Below are 8,209 nucleotides of genomic sequence, written 5' to 3'. Positions count from 1 at the left end.
CAAAGTTCCTTTCCATTTATACCTCCTTAGATGCTCCCAGTGACACTGTGTCACGGGTCTAACAAATACTATTGCTTTAGAGATACAGAATCTGAGGCTCAAAGACTTGTCCAAAATCTCCTGGCACTATTAGTCAGGGTTTCTGAATCTTCATCTTTTCATTACACATCTGATAACAAAATATGATCTTTTTTTCATTATAAATACATACAGAACATGCTTATGCTTATCTTGAGTATTAATCTTGATAGAAGTGAGAAACCCCACTATCATTTAATCTTTTTTTTTTTTTTTTTGTGAGGAAGCTTAGCCCTGAGCTAACATCTAATGCCAATCCTCTTCTTTTTGCTGAGGAGTATTGGCCCTGGGCTAACATCCGTGCCCATCTTCCTCTACTTTATATGGGATGCTGCCACAGCATGGCCTGACAGTGCTGTGTTGGTCTGCGCCCAGGATCCGAACTGGCAAACTCCAGGCTGCCGAAGTGGAGCGTGCGATCTTAACTGCTATGCCACCGGGCTGGCCCCGCATTTAATCTTTAGGGCTTAATTAGCTCTCTCAATGTGATGGCATCTAACACATATTTGGAAACCATTTATTTGTGGTCATCCGGTCAAAACATAACCTCTGACCTCCAGTAGCTCTTCTTATATAGTTATCTGTCCAGTATAGGAGTGGTGATAGTTTGTGAGTGGTTTTCATGAAAATCTTCTTTCCTTCTGAAATAGAGCATGTCTTAGTCCATTCAGGCTGCTATAACAAAATACAGTAGAACCATGGTGGTAAATAGATGGGCTCAGTCTGGTAGGAGGACTTCCTGAAGAGTACCCAAAGAGGGCCACTTTGCAAAATGCATAAAAGATGTGCTGCTCCCTTTTAGAAGGACTTTGAGTGCTGGAAAACACATATGAAGGCAGAAAATAATGACTATTGTCTTCCTATGAAATTTAGAGAAAACAATATACAATCGTCTTGAGTAGTGTAACCTTTGGACCGCTCTGGAATGCAATATCCTTTCCAAGTGGGCAAACCCTTGATGGTGTTGATTTGGTTTTGTGTTTGCTTCTAATAATAAAAGGGAAGTGGGAGATTTCTGGTGGCAGGCAGCCAAACCATTCATCTAAAGATTTGGTATGTGTGTATGTGTTTAGTTTGAATTATATAAGTTATTCTCGTTTAATCATTTATATTGACTTTAAAGAAGCAGACAGTATCTATGTGAAAAGTTAAATTTATCATATGCTTTATTCAAAGATTGCTTTAGAAGTCTCCCATTTCAGAGGAAACAGTGATTTGTCTAATCTCAATCAAATCCAGTGTGCATGGAACAGAAGATCACAGAGCCAGAGATGAAATAAATAACACCTGCTGAGTCCTTTGAGAGGTACATAAATTATGAGGGAGAAGATTCTTCATTACATCGTTGTAATGCACATCTGTGTGTCCTGTCTGTTCTATGGGCCTCTCTCGCTTCCCCTCTCCCTCTCTCTTTCTGCCCACCTGCAGGCCGAGAGGCTCTACAGACTTGCTGCTGGCCTCCATTTCAGTAGTCTACTGGTGCACAATGCCATACTCTAGGATCCTTTAAGAAGAAAAGATGACCTCCAAAACACAAGACCTTAGTTGTTGTCACAGCCTGCAACCAAAAGGAGTTTTCTATAATGAATATTAGCATGCTGAGCAGAAGTTCAGTTGCACTGGTTCCCTGGCTCAAGAAAGGTGTCAAGCAGACTGATCGCAACACTGACCCTTATAAGGGACACTAGTGGTGTCTCCCCAATCCCCTCTTCTGGGCCAGTACACCCGTTCCCCAGCTGCCAGGGACGGTGTTTGCTGAGAGCTCACAGTTGCCCCCTTCTCCAGAGAATTGCTCTTGGCCAGATGGAGCCATCTGGCAAGGGAGATTACACCTTACCCAACCACCCCCAGGTTGCCCAAAGCCGGTGACTGACTGACTGAGAGGTATAAAAGGCAGGCCCCCTTATCTCAAGGTGCGACTAATTGTGTGGTGCAATCAGCTCCAGAGCTCCCTGTGGGATCCGGCTGAAGCTGGTCTCCAGGTGAGACCACCTCCTTACTTAATGCTTTCTTCTGCTCCATCCTTCTTCCCTCACTCTCATTCTCCTGAGAACACTCTCCCAATAAATCACTTGCCCAAGAATCCTTGTCTTAGGTTCTGCTTCTAAAATCTTGCCAAAGACACTTCCTTTACGTGGAAAGCAAGAGCAATCCTAGACACCAGAAATGCTGCCTCTTTGCAGCACCCCACCAGGAGGATCTGCACTCTGACCTCTGACCCAAGACAGGTTGTCCCTCTCCCTCACCCTTGTAGCCAATGAGCCACCAAATAAAACCTCTACCGGGCCGGCCCCGTGGCTTAGCGGTTAAGTGCTCGCGCTCCGCTATTGGCGGCCTGGGTTCGGATCCTGGGCGCGCACCGACGCACTGCTTCTCCGGCCATGCTGAGGTCGCGTCCCACATACAGCAACTAGAAGGATGTGCAACTATGATGTACAACTATCTACTGGGGCTTTGGGGAGAAAAAGGGGAAAAAAAAAAAGGAGGAGGATTGGCAATAGATGTTAGCTCAGAGCCGGTCTTCCTCAGCAAAAAGAGGAGGATTAGCACGGATGTTAGCTCAGGGCTGATCTTCCTCACAAAAAAATAAAAAATAAAAAAAAATAAAACCTCTACCTCCACATTTTGTCATTCTAAGCCCTCGCCAGGCACCATTCCAGTTCAGTTCAGTTCTCATGGCTTCCTAACTAGGTTAATGTCATTTCTTCCTAACTAGTCTACCTGACTTCAGGCCTATTAGCTGTTTGCTGGTATCTTTCTGAATGACAAGTATGATCATGTTACTTTATCCTCAAACACTCTCATTGGCTGCCTTATTACTATCAGAGTAATAATAATTGCCTCCCTTTATTATATACTAACTGATTTACATTCATTTTTTTATCCTGCGAAGTAAAACTGCAACAAAATTATAATTATCCCCTTTTGCAGGTAAGAACATTGAGTCTCTGGAAGGATAAGGAATTCACCCAAGGTCACACAGCTAGTATAGGGTTGACCTGGAAAGAGTTCTAGCTGACTCCAAAGCCATGCTCTTAATCTCATCACTAGGTTGCCTCTCAATAAATCCAGACTCTGTATTCTGGCTTTCAAAGCCCTCTGCGGACAGGACCCAAAATAGCTTTTCAAATTTATCTCCTCCAGTTTATCATACTCCTCACCCCAGCTGTACCAGACAACTTGCCATTCCTGCAACACAATTTGAACATCCCTCTTTCCTGCTCTTGCTGTTTTATCTGACTAGAAGGCCTTTTGCCCATACCTCCACCTGTCATACCCTTGTGGCAGACTGTACATTCTCTTCTACAGTGTGACATTGATCCTTTTCCCATCCAGAGGTGGGGCCTATGGTCCCTCCCCTTGAATCTGGGCTGGCCATAGCAACTCTCTCATTACCAGTAGAATGCAACTGAAGTGATACTGTATGACTTCCAAGGCTAGGTCAGTAAAGTCCACACAACTTCTGCCTGAGACCACCTAGATGCTACAGAGGCCATGTGTAGGCACTGCAGCTGGTAGCCCAGCTGAGCTCCCAGCTGAGTTCTCACTGACAGCCGGCATCAATGCCAGCCCTATGAATGTGCCATCTTGGATGTCCAGCCACCTGAGCCTTCAGATGACTGCAGCCCCAGTCACATCTGATCACAACCACTTAAGAAACCCCAAGAAAGAACTGCACAGCTGAGACGTTCCTGAAATCCTGAAGATTTCTAGCAAACTAAAATGATTCCTTAATGCCACTAAATTTTGGGGTAAATTCTTACACAACCATAGTAACCATGGTTGTCCTACAATCTTCTAGTGCCCAAATTTAATGCCAATTCCTATAGAAAGCCTCCCTAGTTGGATTTAATTTCTACCTTCCCAAAGCTCTTATAACAATTAGCTTCTCAAATACGTCACTTATTACAGTTGGCCTTATAGTTATTTGTGTGCTTGCCTGTTCCCTCTAATCCACACATCTTGAGGGAACAAGAATGCAGTATTGATATTCATTCATCTTTATATTGCATAACTACTAACCCAGTGCCTGCTACCAAGCAGACACTTAATAAGTATTTGTTGTCCTGAACCAAACTGAAGAGATAAGAAATGTCTTATTCTCCACTAACAGGAGAGAGTTGCAAATCTCTAGGCCTAATGGAACTACAGCCTTTTGCTGCAGTCCAGACCCAAATAAAAGAGCAAAACTTGCCAACACAAGAGTAAAAAGCCCCCATTAAATAGGAGAGACAATATAGCGTCCAATCGTCGAAGAGAATGGATTCTGCCAGTCTGGGTAGAAAGGTCAGCTCTACCACTTACCAGTTACACAATCATGGTAAGCTACCTCTCATCTCAGAACTTCAGTTAGCCCCTCTATCAAATGGATTAATAGTGCCCACCAACTAGAGTTGTCCTGAGGAAAAAATGAGATAATTTCTGTAAAGCATTTAATTTGAAGTTTCAATAATAAGTCTTCAATAAATGGTGGTTATTCATATTATAGGTAGTGAGTGTACATTTAAATTCCTGGGACAACATCAATTTCACAGTTTCATTCTTTTCTACACAATGATTTGTCACATAAATCACTAAAAACTATTTGTAAGACTCCGTTAAATATATTCACAGACCATAAATAATCCTTTGCCAGACCATTTGTCCTGATTTTTGTTTGAAAAAATATGGTCACCATACCCCTAGACTCAGGATCAAAATCTCCTGCCTTTGATGGGTCGCTTCCTGTGCTGTGAGTACCATGAGGGACCAAGCCTTAGTCACTCTTCCACACCCTAGTGTGCTCAGGGGAAGGAGGGTACCTGAAACTGGATTTGGTTGCCAGCTTTTGCTCTGACAAAACACTGACCTCAAGTTGTTGCCATGGTGGCTTGGACTGTAGATAATGCCTCCTAGGATGAGGCAAGACCCCAAAAGTGGCATTTAGAAGCAAAATGTGGACATTACTAAGTGATGCACAACTCCAGGGCTCGCCATTTACACTGTTGTATTCCAGAGGGTGCCATTCACCTAGGGTATAATGTAATGGTGTCCCGTGGAGTTGTGCAACATGGCAGCCTGGATCCCGGTGAATGCTACGTGTGCACATGTGCCCTTACCAAATCTGCCTTCCCTACGGCAGAAGAAAAAAAATCTAGGAGCACACTCCACCACAATTTGCATCTGTAAGTTTTCTCAAGTGTAGGTACCAAGCAGTACCTTCTGGAAAAGAAGATAAATAATTTGTGCAATGATTATTTTACAAGATGTAAAGACATACTTTCAAACTATTATCTAACATGAAAGGCTCAAAACAAATCTGGCTTTCTTATTTTTCCAAAACAGAGAAAACTCTTTTGGCGTAAACATTTCTTAAACAAATGTTCCAATTTTCTTTTCTCAAAAAAGTTCCCCTTCCTCCACCAAAACAAATAAGCAAATAAACTTGTGCACAACCCTACTCGTTATGCAACATCAACATTTATGAGCAGGACAACAGTGGAGAATATAATGAAAGAAGATAATTTGAAACTTCCCCCCAAAATGATTTTAAACATAATGAAGGGTTTAAAAAAAATCCTTGGCTTTGTTCTTAATGTGTTCATTTTGTGTTATGAGTGGAGATTCTTTCGGGTGGTTTAGACAACACAAAGCCAATGCTGAATCATAAAGTTGGACTACATCCAAATAAACCCAGAGGCAACGTGTTCACAGTATGGAATCTTCTAGCACTGAAGGTCTTGGAAGATCTTGCTTAATCCATCCTAATCCCTTCGGTTCCAGCTTTTCCATTTCCTTTTATGTTGTCCTCAGTGGAAATGGGAAAACTTCTCACCATTAAAACCCCCGACTATACAGGGAGTCACTCCTTCCTCTTGGGGACAGGTCATTGGTTTCCCTAACATTTACCAGAAGAGATAACCCTGCCACCCACATGCTCTGGCTTTCTTTTATTGGCTGTCTGTGCCAGCCCCCAAGTGAACTGAGAGATTGAGGCAGCGCAAGGGAAGGACGGGCCTTTGTTAGTGTAAAAGAAATGGAATAGGACAATGCGAAGAAGTGGTGAAAAGTAGGGCTGTTGGCACTTGACGATCAGGAGCCCTTCTCGTGGGCCTTCTTCTTCTGTACTAAACATACTTTCCCATCGTTGAAACCTTTCATCATAATTGATGAGAGTGCTCCAGTAATAATAACCCCAATTCCTACTACTTTTTCGATACTCTTTATAGAACTCCTACCAGGGACCAAACACATTGAATCTTCATAACTTTGCAAGATAGGTATTATTACTATTTTATTGAAAACGAAATTGAGATTCAGAGAGATAAGGTCACAGAGCTAGAAGGCAGCAGAGCTGGGATTGGATCGCAAATTAGCTAATCCAAAAGCCCACGGCAGGTTGCCTCTGGTTTATGCAAACCACACTGCAGCTTAAACCATATTCTCCCTAAAAGCATTGATCAAGTTTGGACCCAGAAGCAGAATCCCCCTATGGGTCCCAAAGATTTTCCTCCTATCTGTATTCCTTGCTTTGTCAGGATTTCAAAAAAATGAGACACCAGTCCTTATATCTTGTTATATTTTAAAATACACTCACCCTTCCTAACCCTTTTCTTTCTTCATGGCCCCCCCTGCAATCTAGTTTTCAGCACTCCCTGGCACCTACAGCAAGTGGAAGGTCAGTGGTCACATGGTTGTTGAGATGGAAACATAACTTTTTAAGCAGACATGTGTTCTTGATCCTCTGGAAACAAACAAATAAAAAAAGTATGGGCACACTGCGCCAAATGTACCATCAACAAAATAAGATCCAGCATATATTTATTCTTTCACTGATATTTGATGAGCAATTAAGATGATAAGATTTTCCCTAATACTTTCTTACATTGCTAAGATGAGTCTAAATAGGTACAACCTCTATGGAGGGCAATTGAGCAATATCTATGAAATCTATAAAAGTTACATGTGCACATACCATTTGTCTTAGACTAGGTTTCCTAGAAATAGGGTGAGACAGGGATTCTTGTGCAGACGACTTACTGAAGGAATGTTCTCGGGAGAAATCTGCAAGGGAGTAAAGGAAGCAGGACGACAGGGGAAGGAGCTAGGACAAAATGAGGTTTCAGATCAATCTAGCCTCAGCCGATCCCACAAGGAGCTCTTGACTGAAAATTGCACCACAGAGGTTGTCCTGCCCAGAAACAAGGAGGCTGGGCTGTTATACTCACCCATCTGTCAGTCATTGGCCAAGGGCTGCCCTTAGAAGGGTGTGTAACTCCCAAGACATCTGCAAGCCAGGCGGCAATTGGCAGTCAACAGCAGTTCCCCAGAAAAGAAAGGAGGTGTAAGCTTTTAGCAGTCAACATCCGCTGCAGCTAGGGAATGGGTGTGCAGTCCCATAAAAGAGATCTGGGCCAGGCACCAACAACACTTGCCATCATTTGACTCAGCAATTCCATATCTGGTAATTTATCTTCAGATATGTTTGCACACGTGCAAAGTCATGCATGTCCAAGTTTATTCATTGCAGCATTGTTTACAATAGGAAAAGGCCCATCAATAAGCAACTGGTTAATTACATTGTGGTACATCCATACAACAGAATATTAGGTGGACGTGGGAAAAATAAGAGTAAGGAAGCTTTCCATGTATGAATATAGAATGACTTTAAATACATATTTTTTATATAAAAAAGCAATGTGCAGTGTTTTCTTTAAGAACATATATCTGTATTTGTTTATACATGTTTAAGTTAACCCTGGAAGGATAGACAAGAAACTAGAAACACTGTGGTTGGAAGACAGAGTGGGACGGAGAGTTTTCAGTGTATATCACTTTGTACCTTGCAAATTTTATACTATATGAATATATTACCTATTCAAATGAAATGAATGAAGATGGATGGGTAGGCAGATAGATAGATAGATAGATAGAAAGATAGATAATTGGTTTGCCCTGAGACCCAGCCAGGAGTTTCTGTCACTCCTTGGACAATGAAAAGAGGCAGAACCAAAAGGACATTTTAAAACTCAACTGTTTTCCTTTTCAGAAGTAACTTCTTTCTTGATGATTGCAAACATATTCCACACACTTGTGTATAATTTCTGGCTTAACCAATAGCCTCTCATTTTCTGATATATTTCAGATCCTC

Source organism: Ceratotherium simum, chromosome X, assembly GCF_057802395.1.
Source record: "Ceratotherium simum simum isolate JZ-2026a chromosome X, ASM5780239v1, whole genome shotgun sequence".
Lineage (NCBI taxonomy): Eukaryota > Metazoa > Chordata > Mammalia > Perissodactyla > Rhinocerotidae > Ceratotherium > Ceratotherium simum.
Note: the sequence above shows the minus strand (reverse complement) of the source record.